This window comes from Corvus moneduloides, chromosome 3 (assembly GCF_009650955.1).
Source record: "Corvus moneduloides isolate bCorMon1 chromosome 3, bCorMon1.pri, whole genome shotgun sequence".
In the NCBI taxonomy this organism is placed as follows: Eukaryota; Metazoa; Chordata; class Aves; order Passeriformes; family Corvidae; genus Corvus; species Corvus moneduloides.
The window spans coordinates 10,579,477-10,594,212 of NC_045478.1; the positions used below are offsets into that span (position 1 = coordinate 10,579,477).

The 14,736-nt window shown below is 39.7% G+C and overlaps 1 long non-coding RNA gene across 1 annotated transcript; it reads left to right on the plus strand.

Annotated features, from left to right (window-relative positions):
- The first annotated feature begins 6,558 nt into the window (after positions 1–6,558).
- On the plus strand, positions 6,559–10,218 carry LOC116440793. Its single transcript, XR_004238767.1, has 2 exons — positions 6,559–6,665; positions 10,124–10,218. It is a non-coding gene; the product is annotated as an uncharacterized LOC116440793 (long non-coding RNA).
- The last annotated feature ends 4,518 nt before the right edge of the window (positions 10,219–14,736 follow it).

The following is a 14,736-nucleotide window of genomic DNA, read 5'->3' on the forward strand; positions in this document are numbered from 1 at the left end:
CATCTCACTTCCCCTATTTCTCTGCCTGACTGACTCTGATGTCTCCAGGGAAGCTGTTCCTCCCTAGTGTGGTATGAGCAATACCACCTACATCTGTACCTTCAGCACAGACAGATGGCATCTCCCTTGCCTAGTCAAATAACAAAGTGCCCCTCTTTAAAGCTTGGAGCTGGCCATGTTATGATGACTTTTCTGAGGAAGGACAGCCTGTGGCACAAATACATTACAAAGTATAATGCAGAACTACTGATCTAACTCTGCCCACACCAGGATGTGATCACCTCAGCATGGCACTGTTAGTTCAGGTGCCAGCACTATTAGTTCAGGTGCAGCAATGTGCTAACACGGCTCTGCTACTTCCAACATCCACAGAATTTTTCCTGCAAAGACTTGCCATGCCTTGTTCAGCTCTGCTGTGTGGTGGAACACAGGACTTACACAAATGCCCTGTCTACATGATGCTTCCTCTTAGATACCATAACTACATTTATATTTACCTCTTCATTGGATTTAACAAAAAAAAAAAAATCTATATAGGAAAAATTCTTTACTGTGAGGATGGTCGACATTGGAACAGGCCGCCCAGAGAAGCTGTGGACGGCCCATCCCTGGAAGTGCTTAAGGCCAGGTAGGATGGGGCTTTGAGCAACCTGGTCTAGTGGAATTCCCCCATGGCAGGGGAATTGAAATGAGATATCTTTAAGGTCTCTTCCAACCCAAGCCATTCTATGATTCTACTCTATGAACTTAGGTGGCAAATTAACATCCAGTAAAAGACTTTGCCTTGAAAAGTTCACCATCCTAATAGAGCAGGAGGGATAGGGGTTTGCCTAAAGCAGCAGATTAATGTCTGACATGCTGGGGTTTGAATTTCTGCTGAATCTACTCCCCCATGCCTCTGGTGATGCCTAAGGATTTTTAGCTGTTTGGGAAAGATTTGTGTTTTATTCCAGGCATCCCTGGATGCTGCCTCTCAGAGGCGCTCTGTGAAGAGTACGTACACCAAGGGAAGCCAGGTCACATCTGTTGTGTTCTATGCTCACCTGGTGCCCATCAAACTACACACATCTAATAGTGATGAGGGGGCTGCTCTGTGGCTCTATGGCCAAGTGTCACCACTCAGAGCCACCAAAAGTTCTCGGCAACACAACCTACAGCTGTGTGTGTACAGTTGGCCTGGCCACTGCAAAGGGCAGTACAGGCTGGCAGGGAAACAACAGCCAAGCACTGTTCTTTCATGCTTACACTGTGACAAGCACAAGGTGTGCAAATGTTTACAGCATTGTAGGGAACAAATAACTAACGATTCACCTTGAAACACAATGCGGAGATGCCTGAAGTCACATGCTCGAGATTTCAGAGCATAGTTCCCTCATGACAATACCGTGGTATTGGATGTCATAAAGCTTCAGAGTATCTTAAAGTAAATACACAATGTTTCCTTAGACTAGTCTAATTTTTCTGTGCAATTCTTTCCCTATTCATTCTGATTTCTATCATGCTTTTAGGGTGATAGAAACTTGACTGTATCATGAGTTTGGATCTGGCTGTATATAGCTTCCATGATTTATTATTTTCCTACATGCTATAGAATAGAGTATTTCAGTTGGAAGAGACCCACAATGATCATCTAGTCCAGCTGCCTGACAACTACAGGGATGACCAAAAGTTAAACATGTTAAGGACATTGTCCAAATGTCTCTTAAACACTGACAGGCATAGGGCATTGACCACCTCTCTAGGAAATATATGCCTATTTCTATGTTTAATTTGATATGGTTAAACTGTGAAGAATCACCAAAGTACTTTGCCCTGAAGTGTTGCCACCAAAAAAACAACAGCAATGGGTCCAAACAGACAGTGCTTTACACACATAATTCTCGGCAACCTAAACTTTCATTTTTGCACTAAAACAGCATGAATGTCCCTTAGAGAGGGATTGATTAGATTACTGGATTGCTTATATCCATTTTAAGGTATTTTTGTTCTGCAAAGGTGGTGAGGGGCCCTAATTGTGAATTAAAATAAGGCCTTTTCAGTCAAAATTGCTTTGAATTTTTGTAATCATTTAATAATGGTAATTATGATCCACTGCAAGTATTCCACGCCTGCAACACCCATGACACAGCTCTCAGTGGTAAACCTTGCAGAGCCAGGTATAATGATGAATGCCAGATATTCCTTCAGTGTTTTTTCAAAGGGTAAGTGTTTTACTGCATATGTGTCTACATGCACTGGACTTTGGTACTGAAACAGACCTGGTGGCACACGATACCCACACAGGTGGCTCTGTGAATAGGCTGTGTCCTGTCTGTGAATAGTCAGAGCATCACTTCCTCTTGCAGTAACAGAGGTTGCACAGGGTTACAGTCAGGTGGTAGCTGCAGGTATCCTGGAACAGTCAGCTTGTCCAAGTTATCCACTGCAGACAGCAGATGGGAATGACCCATAACCTGCTTGTAGAAATTCCTTATTGGAAATTTTTTAGTTTCCTTCTGAATTTTTTGAACTTATTCCAAAAATCCTGTCTGTTTTGAATTTCTTTTGTGATCTTTCTTATTACAATGCAAGATGAACAAATTTTGAATACCTTTTCATTTACATACTAATACCTGATCATGGGAACAATTTCTGATGCAAAAAACCTTAAGAAAGAACTACAAAACAAAAGTTCAACTTCTGCACAAAATGGGTTTGAGTTTTTCAGGCTCTTGCACATCAAGTTGGTGACCAGACAAGTGCAAAGCAAGTGTAAATGTATACCGCTAAGGTAGGTGATAGATGAGAGACAGAACTCATTTTAATATGCTCTTATACTATCTTGTCTATTGGAATGATGTTAAAAAAATATAATTTCAAGTCTATATGTTGCCAGATAATAAATAAGACTGAAACCCCTGAGTTTTGAACTCACATGGCACAGGTGCAAATGATTACTCCAAGTTATGTGAACAGAGGCAGCACATGCCGACATTTGGGCATGAGAGGCTTGACATTTACATATACATCTTCTGTGGGTGCAGCCTAAGAGCAGCAGCAGATTTTTCACTTTCCGTATCTGCAAGCCAGAACTTGATGAAACAATGGTGCTCAGTAGAGCCAGTGAGAATCAGATGGTAAAGTGGACTAGTAAGAATAATTAAAAGGTTTCAGGAACCGATATAATAGGAAAGAATCTCAATTATATTTATCTTTGTTTGATTCCCAAAAGAACACAAGCTACAAAGTTTTGGCCTGTGCATGCACTTAAGACATTGGAACTCTGAATTAAGATGTATTCATTCAAATCCCTTTTATTGTAAAAGAAGGTAATGCATTTCACATCACTCTCACCACTGGAGTTTAAAGAATCCAGTCATGGACATGATTTGGTTGATGAACCACACTGGTGTGGATCCATGAAACTGCCTTCCACTAACAGTGACCTGCATTTTAGGGATAATTTTAAATGCTGGTGAAAAAAGAAATGAGTGAAAGCAGAACAAAAGAAAAACCAAAGCTCAACTGACTGAAAACTCCTGGAATAGACCAAGTAAAAACTGTTTGCTGTGCTCTTTCATGACACATCTAAGCAAACTCAGTGGAACAAAACCTCTTTGAAGTTCTTTAAGTGTTCAGTGTTTGCTGTGGTGCATTGCCTTGCACCTGCATTTGTGAAATTAGATGTATTATGGAGGGGGGAAGGTGAGATGGCTCACTTTGTTGTGCAAGTCAAGTGCAACGGCAGCACACCACAGATGTTTGCCACATGTTGCACACATTTTAATATTCAGTAGCAAATGTTCTTATTATATGAGAGCAAGAAGAATAAGTTTCATTTCATAAAAGCAGGTGAAGTAAACCCCATTGAGATGTGTGTCATATGGAATGCATAATGGATGATGGTCCAGATGCATCCAAAAAAGAAACGTGCTTTGCGTGCAGCTGAGATAGGGAGGCTTGTGGTAAATTCTGCCCTCTGTCTATGAGGCTTTGGCTCTGGACAGGGATTCTTGTCATGTGTTTCTGCCAAATATGTTAGTATTTAACTCATATGTTTTACCATATTTGGGAATCTACTTCAGCACTTTTGTGTTTACCATTTGCATATTTTTTTCTTTCTCATTCTTGCAGAACTGCTTAGTTAAAAATTCAGTGGGCCCAACGGTTACTGATTTTACATTAACTCAAGAGAAGACACACACTTTTATCTTGGGATAAGTAGAACACAAGGAAAAAAAACAAAACAACCCCAACTAAAAAAAAAATTTAAAAAATGAAACAAATTGAAATTCTCAGTAAGAGGACATTACAAGAAAATTCTGACCTCAAAAATGTACTTAGCTACCAGACCCTCTACAGGATAAGCCACATAGGTAATTGAATGAGCTGGTTTTTTGTCCAGTGAAAGGTATGCTTCCATTTTACAATGATCATTTAGAAGACGAAAGACCTAAATAAAATGTTGTCTGTTTGTCCAACCCTAATGTTCTCTGGGATCCTATTCCAGTCTAATTGTCATAATGGTGGTTATAGCAGTCAGTACCGAAGTCCCTCCTATGAGATGGAACTTGAATTCTTAATAAATCTGACTGAGTTCAGATGACAGGGGTCAGGAAATAAAACATAGGCTTTTACCAGAATGCTAATGTGTCAAATAAGGCTGCTTATTTAGGTGCCTAAATATGGATTTACTGCCTGATGTTTGTGTTTTACATTAGATTTGCATGAGTAACATCTGAAACCTTGCATTCTTGGCCTGAATAAATGAGTAATGTTTCTTTAAGGAAAAAATAAATAAAGCCAAAAAGCTAAAACCCCAGAGCCTTCATTAGTTTTTGTGCTAACCAACATTCTTATGTTTTATATTCAAACCAGCATATTAACATGAAACAATCATTCCAGATGGAAGAAAATATCACTTCTAGGGTCAGGAAAGGGGTACATAAAATTCTGGCAAATTAGAAGGAAAAATCTACAGGGGCTAAAAAGCTCATTAATATATGCTTTAATCCCCTTGTGGATCGTTGTGGTTTGGACCTGCAAAAACTGAAATGAGAAAATGCTACCATAAGCTGACCAGCTTTAGTGCTGAAAGGCAATATCCAAAACGTTCCTTGGGCTTCCAGGGAATGAAAGGCCTTGAATGGATATTTCTATATTGTTCTTCTGAACAGCTGACTGAGTAGACGCCTACCCTAAATTAACGTGTCTCAGGTTATGGTGTGAACTTCAACAGAAAGCATGTACCTAGCCAAAAGCCAGCATAATTTAGAAAGTATAGCACTTTATAAACAAGATATTTTTGAAGTTGTTTTTTTGTTGAGGAAAACAACAACAACAACAACAAAGAAACTCAATCATTGAACATTTTTGTTTTGCCTTGGGGATAGAATTTCAAGAAACTACAGTTTATGCCATGCTTTAGCTAATCTACCTAAATAAAGCATCTGTAACTCCTTTATGTGGTATATAGTATTTTGACAAGAAAATTTTACTGGTTTTCTGTCACAAAACATTACCAGACTATGTTAGTACATGCTCCAAATTTGTGTTCTAAAAGTAGAATCAGATGCTTCTTCTTTTGACATATTTCACCTGGTAAGACCAGCAAACAAGTCACATCTTTTACCAGCTTTTCTTCTAACTAAGGGTTTGGCTCTTTGCAGCTGCAGGAGCCACATTGAGGGGCAACAACTCACAGAACGAGAGGCAACATTTTTAAACCATATTCAGCTACAACACCTGACTCTTGGTCCCTTTTGATGTGACATCAATTATCTCCATGTTGGGAAGTAGAACTCATTTCACATGAGTGCTGATTCAATTTGACCAAAAAGCAAGAGTTGAAGTCCCAACATGAGGCTGCAAAGCCAAGCACATGGCTGTAGCTCTGCATGAATTTCACCAGCTGGCTGTACTCTAGAAAACTCAGTGTCCATGGCCAGGACCTGCAGGCATCTGAGGGTGCTACTTGAAATGCAGCCCATCTATTTCATACCTTCTAAATCAAAACGTGATTTATTGGATCAGCCAAGAGGCTCAGGATGGGCCTCTTGGATCCAAACCTCTTATTGGAGGAAGTACTTACATATAAACTACTACTTCTGCTTTCCTTACATTCCTCTCTTACTGCTTTCTTTCCATTCCTTCTGCACCTCTCTCACCTACATACACATTTGCATGTGTATTACTCACATAATACATATAACTGTTGATTACTTCAAGACTTTGTATCAACAGAAGCTCAGCAGAAAGTGAGGCAATTCTATCAGCCAGGAACCTGAAACATTTCTGAAATGTTTCCTAAACATTAACAGGAGCCAGGAGGTATTTTGATAGTCATATAAATTTAAACTCATTTATAACAAATATTGAATTTATTGGTTTATTATGCTAGCAGGAATCGCATATTGTACTATAAAATCAAAGGCCAACATAGTTCAGATATCTTCAGCTATAATTAAGACTTCCATGTATTTTATGAGATTTGAAAGAGAGGAATACTATAAAATCTATAGACCTTATTCATTAAAAAAGCTGCTTATGTAATCAATTCACATTTTTCAGTGTGTTTTATGGCATCCTGGAATATCTGCATTCAAGATATATGGGATATTTCAGCTATATTTATAACGTTTATGGCTGTGGATCTACAAATAAAGATGGCATAAGGCTGCTAAAAGGTACGTTTGTTTTTATGCATGTCATTATTTATTATGTATATCACAGTAGCACCCAAACTGTATGTACATGTTTAACGTCACTCATGTCAGTCCCCACTCTGGCAGCAAGATCTCTCCTTGATTTGTAGCTGAGCATCCACAGGATTGGTACTCTGATTTGCTTAGAGTGGTGGTAGGAAGTCTGTGAAATAAACCAGGTGTTTCTTAAACTGAGTTTGTTTGAGGACTGCCCTCAGAAGCAGCTCCTGGTCTCCTGACTTCCAACCTCCATGTCTTCTTTATGGTCCCCAAAGGATCCAATCCCTTGTCACTCACCCAGCCAATCTTTCTGTCAAGCTCATTTAACCCTCTAACTCACATATATTCCTTTGTTTAGCTCTATGCACCCATCCTAACAAACCTCCCCAGGATCCTGACATCCTTCTGGTGTGCAGGCCAGTGCTGCTGTCCCTGTCCCATGGACCTTGCTTTCTCCTGCTGCACACCTGTGCTAGTGCTGGTCTGAAAAGAGCAGCTCTTTCAGGCTTTAGAGTGGTGCATCAGTGACAGCAGCCCCAGAGACACTGCCAGTTTTATTTCTATGCCAAGGCAGTGTCAGCCACAGCTCCTTACTCTGGCAGCGTAACACTTTCTCATGGGATCAGTGAGGCACTTACATAAGAGAAAGGAGAACTGCATGCTAACACTGGCAAAAAAATTTAAAGGTGCACATATCACAACTAATGAACCTCTTGTATAAATAATTTAGTTATAATTAACATCATTACTGCAATTGAAGTGAATGTTTTCTGAGCTGTTGATTCAGATCATAATTTTGCGGGATTTCCATGCCACTAGCATCCCAAAATTGTCTGATCCACTGATACAGATACTCATATATTTGGTAAAAAGGCATTTGAAGTAGAAAAAGGGAAGGGGAGTATGCTCAATAAGCCTCTGCCTCCTATCCAGCCAAGTTTAGAGATATTCCAACCCGATGTACCACTTTGTGGTTTTCATGCCTTAAACTGAGCAGTGTCGTTTTCACAGTTTAAAGGGATCTGCTCAGCTGAGAGGGTGGCGGTGGCCTCCAGTCATGCCTGGGAAGTGCCTGTATATTTGCTGCCCATATCTGTTATTAATTTGTGTCTTAAAATAAACTTGTAGGCATTCCCACAGGAACTTGAAGTTGAAAATATATGAAGGATTGGCAGGATCAGATTCATAATGATGCATTGTTACCATTTGTGATCAGTTTTTTGATGCTAAATATGTACTGTACAGTTTCATTACAGATTTCTTTCTCTAATAATCAACCTTACTGCTAAACATCTAAAGCAGGATTAAGCAAAGAATAAACTACTGCACAGCTAACTACAGTAGGGGAAGATTTATTTATCCAGGGAGATTTCAAGTGGACATTTAGATACTGCCACAGTGGCAGATGAATTAGCATGGGAAAATGCTGCTGATTCTTCTTTCCAATAGATCTAGCACATTAGCAGAACACCATGGGCTGGAAAAAATTATAATCTACAAATGGAAAATTGAAATATACTGAAATCTAACCAGGGAGTCGGAGGAACATGTCTCCTGGAATGGCTCCTGTGTTGGCAGAAGTGACTGGGCAGTGATCCCAGAGTGTATTAATCTCCAGTCATGAAGCTAACACAGGAAGGTCATTTAGTTATTAGGAAAATAAAACAGGTTTTATAAACTGAAGTGTGGTGATCATGAAAGGATTACACTCCTACCAGTTTTGCTCAGGACTGTCCACTGGCTATGGTTAGGGTAGCAGGACTGCCTGTTACAGTTTGTCTCCAATCTGTAGGACAGCACAGCTCACAATCACACAGTTTGGCTTTCTGTCTTTGCCCAAAAAAGGTAGTCCCGAAATGTTGCCAAGATTTATGTCTCAGAGTGGCATCTGGCAGGAGCTACAGCCATGACAGAGAGAGTGTTAGAAGCTAAAGAGTACAGGCAATTGCTGTTCACTGCTCTAGCTAGCACCTTCTCCTCATTTTATTTGCTAGTACAAGCATTGCCTACATATTTTATAACAGCTCTCTGCACAAGGTATCCTTTGGATGTCCCTTGGCCTCCAGGAGCATCCCAGGACATGATCACTGGAAATCTTGAACCTCATTAGGCAAAAAGAATGGACAGGATACAAGGCTGGGATACTTCTCACCAAATTTTAGTGATTTATATGTAGTTGATGAAATAACTTATTCTATTTATGGATTGAAACAAGGACTTTCACAAGCAAGCCACCTCAGCTCTCCACCTCACAGAGTGTCAGGTTTGAGTGCTAGCCCAAAGAGAACCTGGAGGTCTAGCCATGGACCAACTGCACTACAGCAGGCACACACACACAAAAGCACAGGCAGAGGTGAAGAAGTATAGAGAGAGAGAGAGAGAGGGCACTCTGTATAGGTTCCACAGAGAAAGTATACTCTCATGAGACAATGGGGCAGAGAACACAGCTGAATTTTTGACAGGGCCCACGGATTTTATAGTGGGGATGGGAAAGCGGGGAAAGGGACTACAGCCAATGAGATAAGGACAAGTAGGCGGGGTTAACAGTGAGTGAAACAATGGGAACAACACATAGGAGGGGCAGGAACCAACGGGGTGTCGAGTACTACAGAACATTCTAGAACTATTACATATTTACTAAGGGTGATGAATATTAACAAACACATAAAACAGGGAGGGGAAAACATAAACCAATCATATAAAGGTATGTAAATAACTGAACAGGGGCTTGTGGGTTCTCACCCTAACTACAGTGGGTGGCTAAACCTCAGGGCCTGACCACCACAGCTTGTTATTGGTGTTCTCAGGGGTCAGGGGGGCTGCAGCTCCTTGCACTGCCATAACAGAGGGCAGGTTTAATTTTAGGGAAAGTTCTTTCCCTGTGAGGGTAGTGGGGCATGGGGACAGGTTGCCTAGAGGAGTTGTGAATGCCCCATACCTAGAAGTGTTCAAGACTGGGTTGGATGGGGTTTTGAGCAACCTGGTCTAGTGAAAGGTCTCTGTATATATGGCAGGGTGTTGGAATGAGATGATCTTTAAGGTCCCTTTCAACACAAACCGTTTTATGATTCTGCGATAGGATTGAAAACCTCCAAGAATGGATAGTGCACAACTTGTCCGGGCAACCTGTTCCAAAGCCTAGCTGACCTAAGGTTTTTGGCATATGCTAATTTGTGAACTGTCCCTGGACATCTGACAGCAGCCCTACTGCACCAATGTCCACTCATTGGCCTTCTTCATTTATCAGCATAGACACAAGCCCTCCCATTGCCAAGCAGGACCCCTAAAAGCTGGGGCAGGGCCATCACTGAACCAAGGAATGCAGCCTCTCCCCCCCCATCCTGGCCTTAGACTCACACATCAGAGAGAGAGTTGAAAAGAGATCAGAAAAAAAATACTGTTTTCACTAGATCTATGTTTTCATTTGCTTCATATTTTAGGAGCCATCAGACGAAAGGGCAAGAAAGGAAGCTACAAATCCTTTTCAAAAGGCAGAGAAAAGAAATGAGCAGCAACAACAACAAGAAAAAAAAAAGAAAAAGGTAATTTTGAAATATATCCTTAACTTCTAAGCTGTAGAGCTAGGCCTTGGATATTGTTAATGAACCATTAGCCCTGCCTTAATCACAACATCTCTTTCTTTTGTTCTCACACCCCACTGCTTTTTCACAGCCGGACACACTTGGATTTTCAGAAGTGACAGCACTCCTCATGAGCATGGCTCACGCTGGTTATAATGGACACATCTGTGCTTGCAATGTTTGTCCATCATACCCACTGTTTGCTTTTAGCAGCACGACGACGAGAGTGTGGCAGCCTGTGTGTGTGTGCATGTGTGGGAGCAGCAGCGAGAATGCAGAGACTACTTAAAACCCTGCTAAGCTGCTCTGTTTCTCAATACTGTATTTATTGCAACTCACTTTGTAGTCAGATGAATGGAGTATTTTTTTAAAGGAATTTTACTCCCAATTGTTTTTACTACAACATAAATTTGCTGACTGTTTATTAGACAGTAAGAACTCGGGCAACCCTTTGTGAGACTTGATCTTCTATTGAAATGTGTTCAGCTTTGCCCTGGAAGTTGGCCTTTCAGCTGAATAACAAAAACTCACAGGCAAAGCTCCCCATACAGTCACAGCATTGGTTTTCCCTGTGCAAGCCTTCCTCCAACACTCCCCCTCAAATGAGTTCCCTGTGGCAGTGTCAGTACTGGTGAGTGAAACATGGCCAGGGTGTGCTGTAAAACTGTGAGCACAATTTTGGGCATGGTTTCGGCCCTGGCCAGCAAGCAGCTCCTGCACAGTGCCTGGCAAGGTCTGGGGAGCTGCCTGAGTGATCTGGCTGCAGCAATGCTGATGTGGTGAGAGTGTGAGTCATGCCACATCCTTTTGGCCCCTTGCCACAGGCTGGCCTCCAGTATGTACTCGAGGAGATGCAATCACACTACCTGCTTTTTATTTTTTCCCCTTTTCTTTTTTCCTTTTTTCTTTTTTTTTCCCCACTTTCTTTTTTCTTTTTTTTTCCCTCCTTGTTTTTCCTTGTCTTTTTTTCCTTTTTTGGCAACAACTTAGATTACCATTATTTTAAGCTGTGATTCTGCACTGAAGGTTGCATGAATGATTCTTTCTGCAGCTTTGGGTTCTTTCTCTTCCACTTGCAACTCTGTTTTTACCCTACAGCAATTTCACTGACCCTGTCCTTACACTGAGGGAGGTGAGGGAACACCCTTCAGTGCTCTACATAAGTTTGAGTGTTTGTTGTCCTTGAAACTATAGACAGAAACCCAACCATACTCCTGTGTAGGGAAAGGATAAAAAAAAAACTTGCTCTTTTTGCTGTCCTTGATAATTATTTTTTTGCTTCCATGTATCTTAAAGTAGTTTTTATTTTCTTATATTTTATCTAGAATTTGCATTTCACATAGTCAGAATTAGAGAATGTTTTGAGTTGGAAGGGACCTTAAAGACCATCTAGTTTCAATCCTGTTGCTATGGGCAGAGAATATGAAGCATTTCATGACGATTTTTTTCTTCAAGTTAATCCTATAAATTAGAATGTAATATACAAGGGGATGAAAAGTTAGCATTAAAGCATATTTAGATTTCATTTGTCCTTTTGTGCATCTTCCTACCATCATTCATTCAATCTGCTGTTATGTCCCCTTTCGTATATTGTATCCTAACAAACCTTTAGAACATTTCTGGAATGTTTATAAGCCAAATGGATATTGTGAATCTAATGATGCTAAATGTCAAATTAATTTCCTTATTGGCTCAATATTCTTGGATTAATAATATGCTGGTTTGAAATAACCAATATTTCAAAGAGAAACTGATTCTTCTACATTTATTATTTATTTCATTGAGCCAAACAATAATAATGTGAAGCAATCATACAAATTAATGTTAAAAAGATTCATAATTTACTTTTATTTAGTGATACTGATAGCTGGAACAGCAATGGCAAATATAATTAAAGTTGCATAACTTTTCCATTCTATCCTCTTTTTAATTTGCTCATAGTTTTCTTAATTGATCACTATCCATTCCCAACATTTGTATTCGTAGTTTCTGTTAGTAAGCGATTTTTTTTGGTGAAAATCTATGTAAAAAATGTTCCAGCAATTCTTGAAAATAACAAAACTACAAAACTCAAAACAATCCCACAAAGCCATTATTTTTTCCCATAAAAAGAATAACTAAAAAAATCTGTCTTTTAAGAACAGCCTTCATCAAGATAGCTTAAGGAGGAGGATGAAGAGCCAAATACTTTGTTGTTATAAATGGGAAATGTCAGTATGAAAAACGGGACTTGTGGTCATTTTTATGTGCAGAAAATCTGGCACAAAACTTGCTATGGAATGGTCTCTTGTGAGATGAAGTGATTTGGTAAACATTGGTTACATTTTGACCAGAGTGGGAATCTTTGGAAACTCAGCTCTGTTTGTGTGGAGTATATTTCTTGCATGTAGCTATGAGCTGTTACTCAGGGAACAGTGAGTGATAAACAGTTTGAAAATTTTGATTAAACAGATGTTTTGCCTTCCTAAAACTTGGAAGGTAAACAGATCTTTGACACAGAGAATATCTAACACCACTGTCCCAGTCTGAGAATACCTAAAACACCATTCTGAAAAGAATGGATGAATTCATCTGAGTATGTCACATTTTAGATCTTTCAGAGTTTAATTATTGCATGGATTTTGCATATACTCTAAACTAAGAACAGAAATTTAGCTGAAATCTTGATTGAATGAGCAATGATCACCATTAGAATTTTCCACTTCTGCTACCTTTTCCTTCTTTACTCTATATTTGGGCATTTATTGACATCTGGATTCCATTTGACTGAATATGTAATTGTAAATACAGTGAAAATAATCAGATCCCCTTTTTGAGAGGAATGTTAAGCAAGCAAGCCAAATACTTTGATTTTGCCCCAGATATAATCTCAGCATCACTTATTTTAGAAAAATAAAGCTTTTTAGAAAAGCTGTTCCTGTCTTCATGAATCTGTCATTGAACAAAATTGTACTGATTGTCCATAGATGGAAAAGATCAGGGTTAATCCCAAAAGTAGATTGTGGGCTTTGCTAACCACCTGTCAGCTAAGGACTACCACAGTAAAGAACAGGTTTGGAGGAGAAGCCAAAAAATACCTCCAAGAAACTTGTCACTGCTATAAATTCTGACCCATCAACATTATTGACAGTGGAATCCTTAGCACCTGATTTTAACCATTCAAATATTAGACATTTGGTTTAAATTGGTTACTAAAGTCCATTGTGTAGGCAGTGGAGAAATAGATACAAGTCTTTTTGGATGGTGATGCACACCAGCTTTCAGACAGTGGTGGCAATACAAGATAGACTGTCCTCTGAAGGTTATTTCTGATTCCTTGAGGTTTGGAGAAATGTTCATATTTTGCTGCAGGCACCTAACCCTTAAACTGCTAAAATCAGTGAGACAAATCCCAGAGCAGATTCTCTAATATCAGCAACAGTCAGACATAATCTATTGATGGAATTCAGCAGTTCATCAAATAATCCTTTTTCAGTTACAGTAATAGCAAGGCTTGGCTATGCCACTTAACAGAAGCGAGAGGGGACAGGTGACAAGTAAGCTGTATTTGTTCACACATTTAGGAGCAACTTCTGTGAATGCTGCATCTCAGAGACATTTTTCTTCTCATTTCTGTCACATTCCAGGTAGCAATTGCTGCAGTCTTGTTAGTGCTATTTATTGTATACCTAAAAGTACCCTAGTTGGCACAGAGGTCACTTTCTGTTCTTTTATAAAATAAGGAATATTATCTTTAGAAAGTGGCTAGTTTTCCCCTTTGTTCCCACATTCAATTTGTTAGGGAATACTAGATCAGTTTTGAGCTACACTTTTGCTTCTAACCCTGGAATTAATATTTTCAGCTGGTCTAAATATGTTTAATCCAGTACAAGACCTTTCCCTTTCATATTTTTTTTAATCTAATTTTTACCTATCTTTAAGTACACATCATGCTATATATGAAAACAGAAAGCCTTCTGAATTGGTAAGCACAAATATAAAAGGAAGGTGTGAAAAAGAACCCATTTCATAGCTTTGAAACCAGTGATCACAATGTGTCACATGAGACCACCCCTCAGCAAGTAAGAAATTAGAAATTTTGGGGGCTGTTGAACACCAAATTTTCACAGCAGAGTGGCACAAAGTTGTTTAGCACAGGTGTTTCTGTAATTGTGATACACTGGGAAAATTCTCAGTGTTCCAACTTCAATGGCTCCCAGACTCACACTTCCACCTGCGTGGTGTGGTGGTCTGCTCTGAACACACTGGCCTGTAATGTGAACCATGCACTAACATGTGCCTGGCTCAAAAACCTGTTAAACCCACCCTTCCCCCCGTTCTCCTGACATCTTTGGGCTTGTTTCCTCATTTCTGTCTTTATGTTTAAAGGATTTACAAAATGGAGAAAATAGAGACAGCAGAAATCTCGTGGGACTGGAGGTGTGGGAGGGAGTTGGTCAGGTACTTCCAGTTTCGTAGGGAGTTAAATTTGC